The sequence below is a fragment of the Schistocerca piceifrons genome, chromosome 2, assembly GCF_021461385.2.
Source record: "Schistocerca piceifrons isolate TAMUIC-IGC-003096 chromosome 2, iqSchPice1.1, whole genome shotgun sequence".
Classification (NCBI taxonomy): domain Eukaryota; kingdom Metazoa; phylum Arthropoda; class Insecta; order Orthoptera; family Acrididae; genus Schistocerca; species Schistocerca piceifrons.
This window is the reverse complement of record NC_060139.1, coordinates 381,315,913-381,337,117: the sequence shown is the minus strand read 5'-3', so window position 1 is coordinate 381,337,117 and position 21,205 is coordinate 381,315,913. Positions and strand designations below refer to the sequence as shown.

At 42.9% G+C, this 21,205-nt stretch overlaps 1 protein-coding gene and 1 non-coding gene across 4 annotated transcripts in view; one reads left to right on the top strand and one right to left on the bottom strand.

The window, feature by feature from the left end:
- LOC124777142 (probable inactive tRNA-specific adenosine deaminase-like protein 3) overlaps window positions 1-21,205 on the top strand; it is a 517,952-nt gene that overhangs the window by 304,279 nt on the left and 192,468 nt on the right. For 2 of the 3 annotated variants that reach the window (XM_047252442.1, XM_047252440.1), the window contains exon 3: window positions 6,761-6,856. The exons of the other annotated variant lie outside the window; for it this stretch is intronic. The gene's annotated coding sequence lies outside the window, so the exon portion shown is untranslated. The remainder of the gene's footprint in view (window positions 1-6,760; window positions 6,857-21,205) is intronic. 3 annotated transcript variants of the gene reach the window in all.
- On the bottom strand, window positions 18,584-18,658 carry Trnas-uga. Its single transcript has one exon. It is a non-coding gene; the product is annotated as a tRNA-Ser (tRNA).

Here is a 21,205-nt window from a genome sequence, read left to right as displayed (position 1 = left end):
GGGAAGATACGACTTACTATACAACAGAGTAAAGACTATGACATGGGAACAAAACAGAGCAGGAAGTGCTACTATGGAAATTTTGAGTAAAGACGAAGAGGTAGTGTACAAAGATCGTGACGATGTCCTCCAGAGATGGGAAGAATATATAAAAAAGCTATATGACACAAATAGCAAACCAGAAACTCTGGAACTTGAATCACACAACAGTGTAAGTGATGAAGAGAAAGGACCGACCATCATAATGGAAGAAGTAAAGTCTGCCATTGCTGCAATGAAAAATGGCAAAGCGGTAGGTACAGATACAATACCGGGAGAAATACTAAACTGCTTGAACCACAATGGAATAAGAGAAATATTGAGGTTATGTAATAAAATATATGACAGTGGTGAATGGCCTGACGACTTTTTGACAACAGTAATGATTCCATTACCGAAAAAACAAGGATCCAAGAAGTGAAGCGAGCACAGGACAATCAGCCTCATTTCACATGCAGCCAAAGTGATGTTAAGAATAATTAATAAAAGACTTGAAAAAGTAATAGAGGAGAATCTCGGCGAGGAGCAGTTTGGCTTCAGACGGAATACGGGCACCAGAGATGCAATAGGGCTCCTACGAATCTTGGGAGAAATGTTTATTGAAAAAGGAAGAGACCTATATATGTGCTTCATCGATTTAGAAAAGGCATTTGACAATGTGGTTTGGGACAAGCTGGCGACTATTATGAGGGAAAAGAGAGTGGACTGGAAAACCAGAAGACTTATAAACTCATTGTACCTTAATCAAAAAGTTTCAGTTAAAGTGAGAGGAGAAAGTACAAACTGGATCAGGCTAGGGAAAGGAGTAAGACAAGGATGCTGTTTATCACCTTCTCTTTTCAACCTGTACTTGGAAAATATGATTGACCAATGCTCATTAGATGACAAGGGAGTAGAAATTGGAGGAAGAAGAGTAGGGTGCTTGAGATTTGCTGATGACATGGTCCTTCTAGCCACAGGGGAAAAAGAATTACAGGATTTGGTGGACACCATTGCAACTAACGGAAAAAAATATGGAATGAAAATTAACACAAATAAAACAAAAGTATTGGCAATAGGAGGAAATAAGGAAATAAAAATTGTGCTGAATGGAGAAACACTAGAACAGGTGCAAAATTTTAAGTATCTTGGAAGCAGGATAGGCACCGACTGGAAGTGCACCACAGAAATTAAAACAAGGATAGCAATGGCAAAAGAGGCGTTTTATAAGAAAAGGAGAATCTTCTGCAGCGGTCTGCACAGAGAACTCAGAAAGAGACTCATAAAATGTCTTGTATGGAGTGTTCTTCTATATGGCGCTGAAACATGGACTATGAGGAAAAAAGACAGAGAAAGGCTGGAGGCCTGTGCTGAATGGAGAAACACTAGAACAGGTGCAAAATTTTAAGTATCTTGGAAGCAGGATAGACACCGACTGGAAGTGCACCACAGAAATTAAAACAAGGATAGCAATGGCAAAACAGGCGTTTTATAAGAAAAGGAGAATCTTCTGCAGCGGTCTGGACAGAGAACTCAGAAAGAGACCCATAAAATGTCTTGTATGGAGTGTTCTTCTATATGGCGCTGAAACATGGACTATGAGGAAAAAAGACAGAGAAAGGCTGGAGGCTTTTGAGATCTGGACATGGCGGAAGATGGAAAGAATAAGTTGCATGGACAGAGTAAAAAATGAAGAGGTACTGAGAAGAGTGGGAGAGAAAAGACAGTTACTAGATGTAATAAATAGAAGAAAAAGAAATTGGATTGGGCATATATTAAGAAAGAATGACGGACTGATAAAAACAGTTTTAGAAGGTTATGTAGAAGGGAAAAGGAAGCGAGGAAGGAAGAGATTCCAGATACTGGATGACATGATGGACGGTACAACATACAGCAGCCTTAAGAAGGAAGCAATGGATCGCAGAAAATGGAGAGGCAAAGGACCTGCTAATATAACAGATAACTGATGATGATGATGTAGGAGTTAATCACCAGTGAATGGCTTCAACTGGACATGGCATTCTTGAAGAAACGGTTAGACTCTCTTCCTTGGCGAACTGAGATGACTATCAAGGTTGGACGCTGCGTTACATGGCATTAGACTGATGTGCCCTGAGCAGAGTGGTTCTTTTGTCTGGCGTGCTTGTTTCGTTGGATACAGTATGTAAAATAAAGAATAAGATTTGTTAGATATAAACATAATGTTCAGGTGAACTAAAGATTCCTCAGCTGAAGACTTCTACGTGCTTCAGGGACCACACTGTCGCAACACTCTGTGTCATATCGATCGGAGGTCTCCGCGCTGCTGCTTAAATTGGTTGGAAAATTGAGTATCAGTATGACCTGCGTTAGGGGCGCAAGAGTATTGAGGCAGTCTTTAGTGTTTAAATTCTAGTATGGATTCTGTTGCACGTTAGTTGTGTTAGCCTCGCACAGATTATCAGGAGGGATTAACTTTCGCGATCTCTCTCTCTCTCTCTCTCTCTCTCTCTCTCTCTCTCTCTCTCTCTCTCTCTCTCGAAGAGTCAAAATTTTGCGTTCTCAAATCCATAGCATTCCACCGAATGGGTATACCAGATTCCAAATAGAGGAAAGATTTCAGTTGAGAGTAACATAAAAAAAACTCGTTATAATCATGTACATGACAACAACATGGCTGAAACTGCAGTGTAGCTTTTGTTGTTTTCAAGACAGAAGAGAGGTCAATTGGAAATTTGCTGTTTTTATATATCTACATTGAATTGGAACCAGTCACTAAGACGCGATGGAAGTAAAACGACTTGGGAAAGAAGTTTCCTGTTTTAGGCAGGTACACTACTACTGTAGTGTTTAACATCCACTTTTTTTTAAAAAAAATGATGTCGTTACCTGCACTGAAATAACTTAAACAATAAAGTAACTGATGTGTTGAATGAAACCCACCATTTGTTTTCATCTTGAACGGATCTGTTTTCCTTCAGAACATAACGAAAAGTTCCATCTACTCGAAATTAGACCTTATGTACCACATACTTTGAGTTAGTTTAAATGTCAGATATGAGGAGATAAAGCTGCTTTTGATATATGATGAAATTACGTGTGGGAAGTGCGGATTATCAACCAAAAAAGTACAATCGTGCCTCCTTATACACATGTGTTAACTATTCAGCTTTCATACACTGTGAAGCAGAGAAGAAGGCGACATGGCAACCTCTTAGGCCGGATAAGGCTAAAAAGACGATCTCTAAGGCAAATTCAAAAATGTCTACCGCTGTTTCATCTAATAAGGAGAATTACTTACAAAGAAAAAAATTAGAACCATTAAAATATTGACTTAGTAACTTAAGTGAAGCCCACTCGGTTGGTCGTGCGGTCTAACGCACGGCTTTCCGGGCGGGAAGGAGCGCCGGTCTCCAGCAATAATCCACCCGGCGGATTCGTGTCGAGATCCGGTGAGCCGGCCAGTCTGTGGATGGCTTTTAGGCGGTTTTCCATCTGCCTTGGCAAATGCGGGCTCGTTCCCCTCATTCCGCCTCAGCTACACTATGTCGGCGATTGCTGCGCAGACATGTTCTCCACGTACGCGTACACCACCCTTACTCCACCACGCTTACACTCTTCTGGTGTGAGACGTTCCCTGGGGGCTCCACCGAGGGCCGAACCGCACAATAACCCTGGGTTCGGTGTGGGGCGGCGGAGGGACTGTGGTAGTCGTGGTGGGGTTGCGGACCACTGCTTCTGCGGAGCATCTCCGTAGTTTCTAGGTTCCCGGTTAACATAACATAACACAAGTGAACTTTAAAATTTAGAAATTAATATTTAGCCTAGCATTTCCCTTAGTGCTGTCGTTCGTGACACCATAGCACTGAGTGAAAAAAAAGACAAATAACACACACAGGTAGCTTTGATACTGGCACTTGTTCGTTTGGAATCTCTTTGTCGTGCCAGTTTCGTCACCCGTCGTACATACTTCCCAGTACCTGCGTCGTTTTCACCTTGTTCAGGCGGTTGCGTGTTGTTGAAAGCACCATATTGGCAGTGAAACTGGCCTCAAATACTAAATGCTGCCACAGCACTCAGAATATTATAACACGCACACTGCATTCTCCTGAGGGCTTCCGTCTTCATATGAACTTTTGGTCAGTCCATGGGTAATAAAGCTTAGTGACACCGTGTGTAAACGGTCTGCAGTTGCTGTAATTTTGGTAACACGATCACTCTTTACCAGACAGTTGGCTGCTCTGATGCATTTTATCCCTACAACTCATGACTGCAGTCTTCACTAATAATCTCTACTGAAAGAAACGTTATGCTCAGCCATCTATCTGTGAACAGTGTGGCCATTATTCTCTGACTGCTATCTTTTGGTTATTTCAGGATATGTGTCTCTGGTGACAGTTGAGTATAGCCACGACAGTTGTTAACGTGGCTACAAGAAACTGCTATAGCAGATAAATGAATAAAAGAAACAAAAGAAAAGAGGAGAAATAATGTTCTGTGCTCGTTGTTCTGATGTTTTGGGTAACTGTGCAGAGTGCAACGCGTTCCCTAACACAAAAATCATGCAGTTAAACCATTCATATGCTGACAGTTTATGGCGCTTACAAAATCAGCCAGACGTGAAACACACAAAAATGCGTCGTTACTCTTCGTTTTATGATGTACACGCTATTAATTTTCAGAGTACGACGGAAGAACCGAGATATTTTGTTACCTGGTATATACGCATTTATTGCTGTACGGCTTTTTCAGAATATTCCATACCAATATAATGTGATGTTCATTGTCTCTCGTTGCAGGTCAAGGCGTTGTGGATTCACAAACTGGAATGGTAGTCGTTCTGTTACATTACGAGATAAATTTCATTTTTCACGAAAAAATTTACCCTGGGTTTCTTGGCTTAGTCAGGACCATTTATCTGAAAACGACATATAAATGATATTAACACAGTTTCCGTTGCACGATATAACTTTCATACGTTATGTACTTGGGAAAAGAAGCGTTTTCCTTAGTATAGTCCTTTCTTTATGCAAAGGAACACTGTGGACTATTGATATTTCATGTCTTTGTCATAATGCAGAGCTCTGTGAATCTTATCTCGCTTTGAGCCACCATTAATCTCGCATACTTGTCTCAACTACGCTGAAATTTCTTTGCGTATTTACCATATAAATATCGCAGTATGAATCATTTTCACGAGAGAATATTGGAAGCTGTTTGCTGCGATAACGTCTGGCATGATCCAAGATGTACAGAAACACAATACCGTTTAGAGTCATATCGTGATACACCCGTAGACAATAAATATCAGTTGAGTGAGCATTCGGATGTGCAGAATGAGACTTATGTCCGCACAGCTCAAGTCCCGTGCTTTTGGGACGGTGCACTATATCCCGTATAGCGCTTAGCGTACCTTGATTGTAATTACTTCGTTGCTACAGATAGATCACCTTCAGATGTACAGTGAAACTTTGTGTACGCCTTTTACAGACATCTTAACAATTTGATACCAGGAACTGAAATTGGCTTAAAGATGTGAAGAGCAGTGGCATCGTGCTTTTTCGCCGCAGTATCATAGCTTAGATTCCACTTTATTTACGTTTTCTCGGTAACGAGATCGTGAGTGACAGCCAACAATGTTTTTTACGTTTTCTATTGCACTGTTCTATTGTTCTAATTCTGTTGTTCTAATTAATTACGTTACAATGACACTGCAGGGGGCGCCGAAATGTCACGAATTTAACGATGCGTTTGGAACTGTGAAATTGTTACAGCAAATACAGGAAGCGATTTGCACCACCTGCTTGTGCATTACTACATTAAATTTTTCTTTATTTACGCTTCTGTTTTTTGTAGACAAGTAAAATACCTAGAACATTTTTTTGCCATCTCATCAGAAAAGTAAAAACATGCACTATGCATAAAAAACAAAAAATAAATCAAAATCAGAGCTTGAATTTTGGGCTAATAAAAGGAGTGAGAGCCAAATATATATATAATTTTACGTTTTCTGTAGCACTGTTTCATATGTCGAATCTGGTCTATTTAATTGCGCACAGTGTCACTGTATGGAAAACTATTTCCTGCAGGAATACTTAGATACTGACAAGAGCCTGAGAACCTAATAGATTGAATGACGTTAATCAGACTGTCATGTATAAATTTCATCTGCGTGTTAACGTAGCACCGATATGTATACGCTGACTGGCAGTTTACTCAAACGCACTTACAAATTTATCTGGCACTTGTCTCGTAAACACATGACCATAAAATCGCAGAAATTATCTGTACGGTAGAAGTCTTTATAATACCGTGTCTCGATATTTTTCAGCACGTAAAGATATTTGTTGTATATACCTATGTAAATTAACTGGTCCTTTTCTCACATACTTCTCTTCACATCCGTGGCAACGAAAAAATCGTACCATAGCTGTTAGTGAAGCTCATACGTTCAGAAACGTATATAAAACAGGCGAATACGTTTAATGTCCAAAATTAGCTATTACGGCAAATTGTAGACAAGCAGCAAAGTCCAAAAATCACTTGACTAGACCGGTTTGATTTTGAGAACGTGAGCAGTAGACTATGCTCACCCCATATAGGGACACAGCCAGTGAGCATATCAAAATTCACTTGGTATTAATCTGATTTTTTACACATTAATCAAGGTGACATTTTGTTGCTCGCTATCAGTGAAGACAACATTCTTATTACGGAAGCTCAATAAAATGTTTCTATTTTAATTGCTGATTTTCTGTCACAGGGGTTAAAGCATCTGACACTCGCTGGAGAGAAAGTGAAGACCAAATCGGATTGACAGCAGGAAGAAGTTACACTGTTCTCCCGACAGCTTTCAGAGGTATGTCGATTGGTGTCCAACACTGCCTGTTCATTAGTTGTGTTTTTTGTCTTGTTTACAACTACTTTTCTACTCTCCTTCCTCCCCATCCCCCTCCCCCGTCCTAGAACCTTACACTTATTAAGTTAGCGATCATGATTTAATTCGGGACCAAGTGTGCCGTTGTACAGGATGCTTTTCGCAGAGGACCACTATGACCAGGTGGTTGAGCGGCATACATACAATATGCTGGTGCGGCAGGTTTAGTCTCACCCCTGAGTGCCTTTACAACGACAGTCTTTGCGCTGACGCGAACGGGTACGACGGCTTCCACTCAGTTGATGATATTATTACCTGTTTGACGACAGGAAACACTATGACAATGTACTTTTCTACAACTGACTCTCACTGGGCGGTTTTATCGTTTATGAAAGTGTTTCTAAACTGTTTGTATATCAGTTTTACGGACGACATCGTTTCCGAGCCACCACAGGATGCCTCGCCTGTTGGGCCAGTGGCCGATTCTCCGGCAAGGTCCCGACAGTCACAGAGGGCGGGCCTATTAGTTATAGGGAGCTCCAACGTTAGGCGGGTTATGGAGCCCCTCAGGAAAATAGCGGGTAGGTCGGGGAAGAATGCCAGTGTGCACTCGGTGTGCTTGCCGGGGGGTCTCGTCCGTAATGTGGAGGAGGCCCTTCCGGCAGCTATTGAACGCACTGGGTGTGACCGGCTGCAGATAGTAGCACATGTCGGAACGAATGACGCCTGCCGCTTGGGTTCTGAGGCCATCCTTGGTTCCTTCCGGCGGCTGGCTGATTTGGTGAAGACAACCAGCATCGCACGCGGAGTGCAAGCTGAGCTTAATATCTGCAGCATAGTGCCCAGAGTCGATCGCGGTCCTCTGGTTTGGAGCCGTGTGGAGGGTCTAAACCAGAGGCTCAGACGACTCTGCGACTATAACGGTTGCAAATTCATCGACCTCCGTTATTGTGTGGAGAACTGTAGGGCCCCCCTAGACAGGTCAGGCGTGCACTACACACCGGAAGCAGCTACTAGGGTAGCAGAGTACGTGTGGCGTGCACACGGGGGTTTTTTAGGTTAGAGGGACCTCCCCTTGGGCGAAACGATAAAATACCTGACGGCTTCCCAGAGAGGACATTATCATCGTTGATAAAGAACGTCCGTCCTCAGAGACCAAAAACAGGAAAAGTTAACGTAATATTGGTAAACTGCAGGAGTATCCAGGGCAAGGTTCCTGAATTAGTATCTCTTATTGAAGGAAATAGTGCGCATATAGTATTAGGAACGGAAAGTTGGTTAAAACCGGAAGTGAACAGTAACGAAATCCTAGACACAGAATGGAATATATACCGCAAGGATAGGATAAACGCCAATGGTGGAGGAGTATTTATAGCAGTAAAGAATTCAATAATACCCAGTGAAGTTATTAGCGAATGCGAATGTGAAATAATCTGGGTTAAGTTAAGTATCAAAGGTGGGTCAGATATGATAGTCGGATGCTTCTATAGACCACCTGCATCAGCAACCGTAGTAGTTGAGCGCCTCAGAGAGAACCTGCAGAACGTCGTGAAGAAGTTTCGTGATCATACTATTGTAATAGGGGGAGACTTCAATCTACCAGGTATAGAATGGGATAGTCACACAATCAGAACTGGAGCCAGGGACAGAGACTCTTGTGACATTATCCTGACTGCCTTGTACGAGAATTACTTCGAGCAGATAGTTAGAGAACCAACTCGTGAAGCTAACGTTTTAGACCTCATAGCAACAAATAGACCGGAACTTTTCGACTCCGTGAATGTAGAAGAGGGTATCAGTGATCATAAGTCAGTGGTTGCATCAATGACTACAAGTGTAATAAGAAATGCCAAGAAAGGAAGGAAAATATATTTGCTTAACAAGAGTGATAGGGCACAAATCGCAGAATATCTTAGTGACCACCATCAAACGTTCATTTCTGAGGAAGAGGATGTGGAACAAAAATGGAAAAAATTCAGAAACATCGTCCAGTACGCCTTAGATAAGTTCGTACCGACTAAGGTCCAAAGCGAGGGGAAAGATCCACTTTGGTATAACAATCATGTACGAAAGGTACTACGGAAACAAAGAAAGCTTCATCATAGGTTTAAGAGTAGTCGAATCATAGCTGATAAGGAAAAGCTGAACGAAGCGAAAAAGAGCGTAAAGAGAGCAATGAGAGAAGCATTCAACGAATTCGAACATAAAACATTGGCAAACAATCTAAACAAGAACCCTAAAAAGTTTTGGTCATATGTAAAATCGGTAAGCGGATCTAAATCCCCTATTCAGTCACTCGTTGACCACGATGGCACCGAAACAGAGGACGACCGAAGAAAGGCAGAAATACTGAATTCAGTGTTCCGAAACTGTTTCACTGCGGAAAATCGTAACACGGTCCCTGACTTCAGCCGTCGCACGGACGCCAAAATGGAAAATATTGAAATAAACGATATCGGAATTGAAAAACAACTGCTATCACTTAGTAGCGGAAAAGCATCCGGACCAGACGAGATACCCTTAAGATTCTACAGTGATTATGCTAAAGAACTTGCCCCCTTTCTATCAGCAATTTATCGTAGATCGCTGGAAGAACGTAAAGTACCTAGCGACTGGAAGAAAGCGCAGGTCGTTCCCATAAATCAGATGCGAATAATTATAGGCCTATTTCGCTTACGTCAATCTGTTGTAGAATAATGGAACATGTTTTGTGTTCTCGTATTATGACGTCCTTAGATAATACAAATCTCCTTCATCATAACCAACATGGATTCCGCAAACAGAGATCATGTGAAACTCAGCTCGCCCTATTTGCCCAAGAAATTCACAGTGCCGTAGACACTGGCGAGCAGATTGATGCCGTATTCCTGGACTTCAGGAAGGCATTTGATACGGTTCCGCATTTACGTTTAGTGAAAAAAATGCGATCTTACGGAATATCGGACCAGGTTTGTGATTGGATTCAGGATTTCCTAGAAGAAAGAACACAACATGTCATTCTTAACGGTTCAAAATCTGCAGATATAGAGGTAATTTCGGGAGTACCGCAGGGAAGCGTGATAGGACCTTTATTGTTTACAATATACATAAATGACTTAGTTGACAACATCGGTAGCTCCGTGAGGCTATTTGCAGATGACACGGTTGTCTACAAGAAAGAAGCAACATCAGAAGACTCGTACGTACTCCAGGAGGACCTGCAGAGGATTAATGCATGGTGCGACAGCTGGCAGCTTTCCCTAAACGTAGATAAATGTAATATAATGCGCATACATAGGGGCAGAAATCCATTCCAGTACGATTATGCCATAGGTGGTAAATCATTGGAAGCGGTAACGACCGTAAAATACTTAGGAGTTACTATCCGGAGCGATCTGAAGTGGAATGATCACATAAAACAAATAGTGGGAAAAGCAGGCGCCAGGTTGAGATTCATAGGAAGAATTCTAAGAAAATGTGACTCATCGACGAAAGAAGTAGCTTACAAAACGCTTGTTCGTCCGATTCTTGAGTATTGCTCATCAGTATGGGACCCTTACCAGGTTGGATTAATAGAAGAGATAGACATGATCCAGCGAAAAGCAGCGCGATTCGTCATGGGGACATTTAGTCAGCGCGAGAGCGTTACGGAGATGCTGAACAAGCTCCAGTGGCAGACACTTCAAGAAAGGCATTACGCAATACGGAGAGGTTTATTATCGAAATTACGAGAGAGCACATTCCGGGAAGAGATGGGCAACATATTACTACCGCCCACATATATCTCGCGTAATGATCACAACGAAAAGATCCGAGAAATTAGAGCAAATACGGAGACTTACAAGCAGTCGTTCTTCCCACGCACAATTCGTGAATGGAACAGGGAAGGGGGGATCAGATAGTGGTACAATAAGTACCCTCCGCCACACACCGTAAGGTGGCTCGCGGAGTATAGATGTAGATGTAGATGTAGATGTAGATGTAGACAACTTCTCTTAAGTTACAGATTTGCGCGCCCTATACTGGTGGCTAGCCATCTTGGTGACCTGTCCTTACGCACGTAAACTATCGCTTGAAGATGGCGTAGCATCCGAAACCGGCCAGTCGTGTGAAATAAACAAGAATTACAGCGTGTGGCTGAAATGCTGTTGTTTCAGAAATTTTGTGTGGCTATGGTACCTGACTGTTAAGAAAAGCAGCTTTCTATGGAGCCCATTAGTACCTTCATCAATGGCGGCAGCCACCACTGTATGTTGTCAAGCGCAATTCGAGATAACTGAAGTGTGTCTGAACGGTATTTGTGGTATATCATAGAGACAAGTCAGTCTGCACATTTCAGTCATAATCTTTATCTCGCAGTGAGTTTTCTAATCGCATCTTAATTGTACCGTTTCACGGCCCTACGCTTTCGTCGAGTTTTATCAAATTCGACACTTAACCCTGTAATCTTTATGTTTGTGGTTTCCCTTGGATTTGCAGACACCATCTTACTTCAGTAATCCAGCGGCGATCTCAGATGCAATGAAATGACCATCCCCGTGGCTAGCTGCATGAGTTCCGTAATCATCGTTCATGCGAAACACAACACGCTCTCTTATCGCATGATGCCTCTGGAGGAGTATCATGGATACACGCAACTCAGTAGATTCAGTTTTATAAACTTTCCTCACGGTACCAGTCGACACTATTAAAAGAATATGCTTGTATGGAATGTGTAAACACATCTGCGACTGATTTGATAAAATCTTTGAGAAGCAAATCGCAGAAAGTTGTTATCGATGGAGAACTGTTGTCAGACAGAAGAAATAGCGTTCCAAGGGAGGTGTAATAGTGCCATTGCTGGTAATGTTATCTACATATCTATTACTAATAATAAAACTGTAAAATCGCCTTGTCTGTCTGAAAACAGTATCTCCAAAACTACGAGGGTTGCCCAGAAAGTAATGGACCGCATTTTTTTCTTCAACAGTTCTTTATTAAACATAATGAGAATTACACACACGAAAGAATAGTGTTTTATCTACACATCATATTTTTCCACGTAATCTTCATCCCGTTCTATGGCCTTCCTCCAGTGCGAAACAAGGGCGTTTATATCCCTTGTCCTGGTGGCGGAGCCAGTGCTGCATTGCGTGAATCGCTTCCTCATCGCCTTCAAAATGTCTTCCACAAATGGTGTCCTTTAAAGACCCAAACAAGTGGAAGTTCGAGGGGGCTAGGTCAGGTGTGACAGCCGTGGATGGTCTCCCCGACCGCTGCAAATCGTGGAGCCCCGTCGAACCGCCTTCTGATGACCTCATCCTCCGTGCCCAGTGATTAACTGTACTTTTGTCGACAGCAGATGCTCCATAGACTTTGCACAAGCGTTTGTGAATATTTACCACAGTTTCTTTCTCTGCAGTGAGAAATTCAATGACGGCACGTTGCTTGTAACGTACATCACTTACAGACGCAATTTTGAAACTGTCCTGCAGCTACTGTATCTGTCGGAAGTGGCGGAAACGTGGCGCACTCACTCAGTAGACTTCAAATAATACATACGTAACGTTTTGCATTCGTAGCATTGTTATCGGCACAGAAAAAAAAGTGGTGCATTAGTTTTTGAGTAACCCTCGTACTTCACGAAATTTCATGGGGTTTCCACAGGTAACGTGACCGTAACTTGGGGCAAGGTACAGGCGTTACTTCATCAAAATCGATTCACGAAAAAATACCATAATTTAATGTTTTATCTAAAATCGTCGTGTCTGTCTGTTTGAACACTCTAATCTCTAACCCGTGGTCTATGGGTAGCGTCTTTGATTCATAATCAAAACGTCTTCGGCCCCGGATTCGAATCCCGCCGCTGCTTAAATTTTGATTAATAATCGACATTGGCGGCCGAAGACTTCTGGCATAAGAAGTCACCCCTCATTCTGGCAACGGCCTTGTCATAGAGGGCGGAGGAGCGAACGGAGGTTTAGGATACTCTCTTGTGCTAGGGTTGGTAAACTGCTCCTAAAGACGGAAAAATAAGCAATGATCAATGGCATGAGGATGCAGAAGGCAAAGGAAACCACTGCATTAAAGACAGGTAACGTGTATCCACAGGACATGTAGCCTGTAATTGAAGAAGTGTCGTGATGATTTCTCCATTGATAAAAGATTCCGGAATATTCCCCATTCGGATCTCCGGGAGGAGATTGCCAAAGGGGAGGTTACCATGAGAAAAAGATTGAATAACCAATGGAAGGATAATATGCCACGAGTCGGGTGTGGAATGTCAGAAGCTTGAACGTGGTAGGGAAACTAGAAAAGGGAAATGCAAAGGCTCAGTCTAGGTATAGTAGGGTTCTGTGAAGTGGAAAGAAGACAAGGATTTCTGGTCAGATGAATATAGGGTAATATCAACAGCAGCTGAAAATGGTATAACGGGAGTAGGATTCGTTATGAATAGGAAGGTAGGGTAGAGGGTGTGTCACTGTGAACAATTCAGTGATAGGGTTGTTCTTATCAGAATCGACAGCAGACCAACACCGACAACGATAGTTCAGGTATACATGCCGACGTCGCAGTCGGAAGATGAAGAGATAGAGAAAGTGTATGAGGATATTGAAAGGGTAATACAGTATGTAAAGGGATATGAAAATCTAATAGTTGTGGGAAACTGAAGCGCAGTTGTATGGGAAGCACTAGAAGAAAGGGTCACAGGAGAATATAGACTTGGGACAAGGAATGAGAGAGGAGAAAGACTAATTGAGTTCTGTAACAAGTTTCAGCTAGTAATAGTGAATACTCTGTTCAAGAACCACAAGCTGAGGAGGTATACTTGGAAAAGGTCGGGTGATACGGGAAGATTTCAATTAGATTACATCATGGTCAGACAGAGATTCCGAAACCAGATACTGGATTGTAAGGCTCACCCATAGACTCAGATCACGATGTAGTAGCGATGAAGAGTAGGCTGAAGTTTAATGCATTAGTCAGGAAGAATCAATACGCAAACAAGTGGGACACAGAAGTACTAAGGAGTGACAAGATACGCGTGAAGTTCTCTAACACTGTACATACAGCAATAAGGAATAGTTTAGTAGGCAGTACAGTTGAAGAGGAATGGACATCTCTAAAAAGGACCATCACAGAAGTTGGGAAGGAAAACATAGGTACAAAGAAGGAAACTGCAAAGAAACTATGGGTAACAGAAGAAATACTTCAATTGATCGATGAAAGGAGGAAGTACAGAAATGTTCCGGGAAACTCAGTAATAGAGAAATAAAAGTCACTGTAGGACGAAATAAATAGGAAGTGCATGGAAGCTAAGACGAAATGACCGCAGAAAAAATCTGAACACTTCGAAAAAGAAATGATTGTCGGAAAGTCAAAACAACGTTTGGTGACATTAAAACCAAGGGTGATAACATTAAGAGAACAACGGGAATTCCACTGTTGAATGCAGAGGAAAGAGCGGATAGGTGGAAAGAAAACATTGAAATCCTCTCTGAGGGGGAAGATTTGTTTGACGTAATAGAAGAAGAAACAGGAGTCGATTTAGAAGATATAGGCGATTCAGTATTAGAATGTCCGCCTCTGGTAGCTGAGGGGTCAGCGCGACGGAATGTCATGCATAACGGCCCGGGTTCGATTCACGGCTTGGTCGGAGATTTTTTCCGCTCAGGGACTGGGTGTTGTGTTGCCCTTATGATCATCATTTCATCCCCATCGACACGCAAGTCGCCGCAGTGGCGTCAACTCGAAAGACTTGCACCAGGCGACCGGTCTACCCGACGGGAGGCCCTAGCGACACGGCATTTCCATTTCCAGTATTAGAATCAGAATTTAAAAGAGCTTTTAGGGACTTAAGATCAAATATGGCAGAAGGAGTTGATAATATTCCATTAGAATTTCTGAAATCATTGGGAGAAGTGGCAACAAAACGATTATTCACGTTGGTGTGTAGAATATATGAGTCTGGCGACATACCATGTGACTTTCGGAAAAGCATTATGCGCACAATTCCGAAGACGGAAAGACCTGATAAGTGCGAGAATTAGCGCACAACCAGCTTAACAGCTCATGCATCCAAGGTGCTTACAAGAATAATATACAGAAGAATAGAAAAGAAAATTGAGGATGCGCTAGATGACTATCAGTTTGGCATTAGGAAAGGTAGACTAAAGAAAAATCAAGACACGTTCAAAGGATTTGTCGACCTGGAAAAAGTATTCGACACTGTAAAATGTTGCAAGATGTTCGAAGTTCTGAGAAAAGTAGAGTAAGCTATAGTGAGAGGCGAGTGATATACAATATGTACAACACCCAAGAGGGAATAATAAAGCCGCGCGGGATTAGCCGAGCGGTCTAGGGCGCTGCAGTCATGGACTCTGCAGCTGGTCCCGGCGGAGGTTCGAGTCCTCCCTCGGGCATGGGTGTGTGTGTTTGTCCTTAGGGTAATTTAGGTTAAGTAGTGTGTAAGCTTAGGGACTGATGACCTTAGCAGTTAAGACCCATAAGATTTCACACACATTTGGAATAATAAAGTGTGGACGACCAAGAACGAAGTGCTCGTATGAAAAAGGGTGTAAGACAAGGATGTAGCCTTTCGCCCCTACTGTTCGATCTGTACATAGAGGAAGCAATGATGGAAATAAAAGAAAGGTCGAGGAGTGGAATTAAAATTCGAGGTGAAAGGATATCAATCATACGATTCGCTGATGGCATTGCTATCCTGAGTGAAAGTGAAGAAGAATTACATGATCTGCTGAACGGAATGAACAGTCTAATGAGTACAGAGTATGGACTGAGAGTAAATCGAAGAAAGACGAAGTTAAGGGGAAGTAGTAGAAATGAGAACATCAGGGTTGATGGTCACGAAGAAGATGAAGTTAAGAAATTCTGCTACCTAGGCAGTAAAATAACCAATTACGGACGGAGAAAGGAGGACATCAAAAGCAGACTAGCAATGTCGAAAAGGGCATTCCTGACCAAGAGAGGTCCACTAATATCAAATATCGGCATTAATTTGAGAAAGAAATTTCTGAGAACGTACGTGTGGAGTACAGCAGTGCATGGTAGTGAAACATGGACTGTGGGAAAACCTGAACAGAAGAGAATCGAAGCATTTGAGATGTGGTGCTGCAGACGAATGTTCAAAATTATGTGGACTGATAAGGTAAGGAATGAGGAGGTTCTACGGAAAATCTGAGAGGAAAGGAATATGTGGAAAACACTGATAAAGAGAAGGACAGGATGAGAGGACATCTGTTAAGACATGAGGGAATGGCTTCCATGGTACTAGAGGTAGCTGTAGAGGGCTAAAACTGTAGAGGTAGACAGAGATTGGAATACATCCACCAAATAATTGAGGACGTAGGTTGCAAGTGCTACTCTGAGACGAAGAGGTTAGCAGAGGAGAGGAATTCGTGGCTAGCCGCGTCAAACCATTCAGAAGACTGAGGGGAAAAAAACCTCCAAAACTACATCTGCTGTAGGTGACTGTGGTGAACCATGGCTGTGGAGATGTGTACAGGGGAACAGACGTGGAACTGTTGAGCAACTGACCGCCCAGACGAACCAAGGGGCTACTAACAGTATCTTCTTAACTAACGCTCAGCGAACGTTACGGCTTATGGGCTTCCGCAGCATAGTTCATGCACCCGTGCTGACTGCTGTTCATTGGTGACGAAGGATGGAATTTTCACGCCAATATCACACTACCGAGTTAAGTGGCACAGAGGTTAGTACACTAGACAGGCATTCGGAAGGACGATTGTTCAAACCCGCATCCGGCCATTCTGATTCAAGTTTTCCCTGATTTACCTAAATCGCTTCAGGCAAATGCCGGGATGGTTCCTTTGGAAGAGCACCGCCGACTTTCTTCCCCATCCTTCCGTAATCCGATGGGAATGGGCAATATCAGAACTTGGCGTCCACTGAGTGGCGACAGGTGACCTTTCCAGGGGATCACATTTTACGGCGTGTAACGTCTGAAGGCAAACACACTACATCAATCGTCTGATGGATCCAAGCCGGAGGAGGGAGCATTGTGGTTTGGGGATCTTCTCGCGGCATTCCCTGGGTGGTCTCGTCATTCTGGAAGGCACAAAGAATCAACACAAGTATGCATCTATCCATGGGGACCATGTCTAACCCTGCATGTGGTTAGTTTTTCCTCGGCACGATGGCATCTACCAGAAGGACAATGCAACGTGTCACACAGCTCGCAATATACATGCGTGCGGTGTTCGAAGAACACCAGGATGAGATTACCGTACTCCCTGGCCACCAAACTCCCTGGACTAAAACACAGTCGAGAATGTGTGGGGCCACTTCGATCGGGCTGTTCGCACCATGGACCTTCAACCGAGAAACCTAGCGCATCTGACCACGGCACTGCAATCGGCGTGACTTCACAGAACCTTCTAGAACCTCACTGACTATCTTCCTGCATGTCTCGGAGCGGCCCGCACTGCTAAAGGTTAGCCAGGATTTTGACAGATGGTCACATCACTGCAACAGGACAGTGTATTAGCCGGTGTCTCAGACTTTTCACACGCATATACATCATAGCATGTTACCGATAGATGTTGTACTAATATTAAATAAGCTGTGCACTAGAATCAACCTTCCATATGACTCATCGCAAAATGCTGTTAATATAGAGATAAGTTGTCCACTTTCGTAACCTAAGATATGTGGTTGCGTCTGAATATGAGACTGAGTCATTGCTGGATTCAGTCAGATTATACGTATCTTGGAATAGCAAACTTTGGTTATGTGAAGTGGAATCATCGTACAGATGAATCAGCCAGCATGCTTTCGTTATTTGGCAGAATAACGGAAAACTGAATTTTGTGTGTGGAAATACAAAACAGTTTTGCAATTTACAGTGAAATGTGGTAATGTACATGGGTCTCGGTTTGATTAACGGAAAGGAAAGGAGGGCTGCAGCACTGTTAGGAGGCCGGCCGAAGTGGCCGTGCGGTTCTAGGCGCCGCAGTCTGGAACCGCGCGACCGCTACGGTCGCAGGTTCGAATCCTGCCTCGGGCATGGATGTGTGTGATGTCCTTAGGTTAGTTAGGTTTAACTAGTTCTAAGTTCTAGGGGACTAATGACCTCAGAAGTTGAGGCCCATAGTGCTCAGAGCCATTTGAACCACTGTTAGGATTGCTTATACCCTTGGAGGATGTAGCAGAAACGCCGCAAAATATATGACGATAAACACTTAAAAGAGAGGCGCCGATTATCTCGCAGAAACCTGATTGGGCTATTCCAAGATTAGGGCAGAACCTCGATATATTTTTATCTTCCTACTTAAAGTTGTTATGGAACCTTGAATATAAAAGTAAAGTAATAGTAAGAACAAACATGCAATAATTCAAAGAGCTGTTCCTGAATGGATCAGCAGAAAAAAACTAAATTTGCGGTACTTAAGTTCTGTCTCACACACTTTATAGTTATTCGCAGAACATGCAGGGTGTTCCAAAATGGGGAACTAGCGCCGTAGGTGAACATTTCGTTTCCATTGATAAAAATTACACGTTCCTTGTAGCAATGATAAAAAATGTTTGAAATGATGTCCGTCAGCCAGAATGCATGCATTTCAGCGCCGCATTAAATTATCCCGCAATGTCTCAAATTTTTATGTTGCCCGTTACACAGTGTGATAGGCAGAAAAGACCTTGTCAGAATGAGATTTTCACTCTGCAGCGGAGTGTGCGCTGATATGAAACTTCCTGGCAGATTAAAACTGTGTGCCGGACCGAGACTCGAACTCGGGACCTTTGCCTTTCACGGGCAAGTGCTCTACCAACTGAGCTACCCAAGCACGACTCACGCCCCGTGAGTCGTGCTTGGGTAACTCAGTTGGTAGAGCACTTGCCCGTGAAAGGCAGAGGTCCCTAGTTCGAGTCTCGGTCCGGCACACAGTTTTAATCTGCCAGGAAATTTCAGAAAAGATCTTGTTAATCAGTTTCTTATCAGTTCCTATTTCGCCGTCATACAGTAACAATTTATGTGATCGCAAAGAGAAAACACTGCAGGAGTGAGATCCGGCGAATGCTCTCACCATGCGACACGATCATTTTGTCTAATCCGACGATGAGCGCATCAGTGGTGAAAGTGGTCACGAACATTAATTTTGAAGTGGTGTGGTGCTTAAATCACGTTCTCTCTGTCCAAATATTTTGGCCAATATTCGGACTAACACTAACTAATGCGCACCAAAAAAACCAGAGCTACAAGTTTTCTTGCAACTCTTGTACTCTGTCCACAAGCAGATGCAGTTCACCATGGATGAAAAGGGGCCTGCAAGTTCGACACGCCTTCGGACAGAAGACGACACCACAACAAACACCTGAAGGGAATAAACCCACAACGACAAAAAAAGTGGCAGGATTTTGGGGCGACGAAAGATCAAATGAACGTTTCGCCCGCCGGTCAGTACTAAATCTCTTGCAGGTTCAGTAAAGTATGAAACCTGGCGTCTACCAGATAACGCGTGGGTGCTGAAAGGCGTACTTCGAACAGACCATTCTCAACGTTGATAGAAAGAGCACCGAACTAAGACGGCACACCGATCTCCAACGGCCAACGAAATCAGCAACTGCTGCAAACTGCATAATCCGTAAAGTGAGGCATGAAGCCACAAAAATTTTGAAAACTATGTCCTTCTTTTGTGACTGTCTTAATAAAGAGACCATCGAAATTGGTCTACAAAGAACATAATCCACAAGAATAATGGATTTAAATTGATTGAAGTGCAGAACGCACGGTCTACATCTACAGCAACATCTACATTTATAGGGATACTCTGGAAATCACACTTAAGTGTCTGGCAAAGGCTTCATCGAACTTGGAAGAGAAAGTTGGTTACTGAAATTTTGTGAGAAGATTCCGCCGCAACGAAAAACGCTTTTGTTTTAATAATGTCCTCCCAGAATCCTGTATCATGTCAGTGCCACTCTCTCCCCTATTTCGCGATAATACAAAACGGAATTGGTAGCGGGGGAGCGGGCGAGGGAGAGAGAAAAAATTTATATGACTCAGGACCTCAGTCAGCAGCAGTTATCTGATGATGATGGCACGCTACGCCGTCGAAATTTCGTTCTGTAACGGGCAAATCAACCGGCTGTATGTCTGCGAGACTTTCAAGAAAGGTCACATTAGGTGACCTTTTACAATTCCAGTCCACAAGCTGACGGAGAATCGTTGCTCGTGAACTGAGATGAGCGTGACTTAGTCATTTTCATGACTTTTTTTTTTACAAAATAAGCGTCGATTAAACTGGCTGTACTTTTTCACATTAATGATTCAACATCCAATAACTGAGAAATTCCACAAAGAATGCCTATAACGCTGTCGCCCAGCTGATAGGTATGACGTGTTTCCAAGAGTTTTATCCGATGTCGCAAGACCATAGGATCTACATCAGGGCCGTCCAGTCATGTGCGGAGCTACTGCAACATGTGCAACTTCCTGATCACAGTATGCACACTTATCAGACATGTAAACAGGCATACAGAATCGTCACCGCTCATTTAGTGTATGTTTCTAAGCACAGACGTCGCAGCTTCACTTTGTCTACTAACTAGGATACACTGTACTAGGAGAACACTCGTGTTCTTTTCACTGTGTGCAATGCAGTCATGCAATGCAATGCGGTCAAAGTTATCGTGTTATTCCATCGCCCTATCAACAAACGCCGCGGTTCTACAACAAAACATAAAAACAGATGGTGCATAAATACGCCGGATTGCCTTTACGCCCACGGTAGGCACAGTGTGCAGGATGAGGGACACTTAGTGAATAATAATTTTAAATTAGAAAAAGAAAGAAATCTGAAACATGATTGTCATTGGTGATGTGAAACGATAAAGTTTACATGGGGTACAAGAGCACGGCACTTTGTTAAACGCAAGCAGCCGCAAAGATTTTCGTCATTTATACTAGATCGATACCTTGATTTATTCATTTTGCATTATGGAGAAAAATCTTTCGCACACATAAGTAGATCCGAATATGGGCTTAACTCTCGCAGCTTCGTGATGCAGGCATGGAAGTTCTTGCTGCAGAAAGTTTTTGTAGAATTCGTTTGTGCTTCGTACTGCAAAGAACTTGTCTCTCAGCCGTATATTGCACTGCAGATCGATCAGGCCTATCTGTGGAGGATTCAGACCATGTTCAACTGATACTGGAAACGGCCCTGCACAGCAACGAATGATGAGAGACACACTCGTAACATTTACAAATCGTGCTCGAAATTGCTCCTTAATTTTTGCAATTATTGACACATCTTTTTACAATCTAGCACTTAAGTGGACAAATAAAGGGTAGGGAAATGTGCAGTGTTTTCAGACAATAGTTGGCTCTTCCAA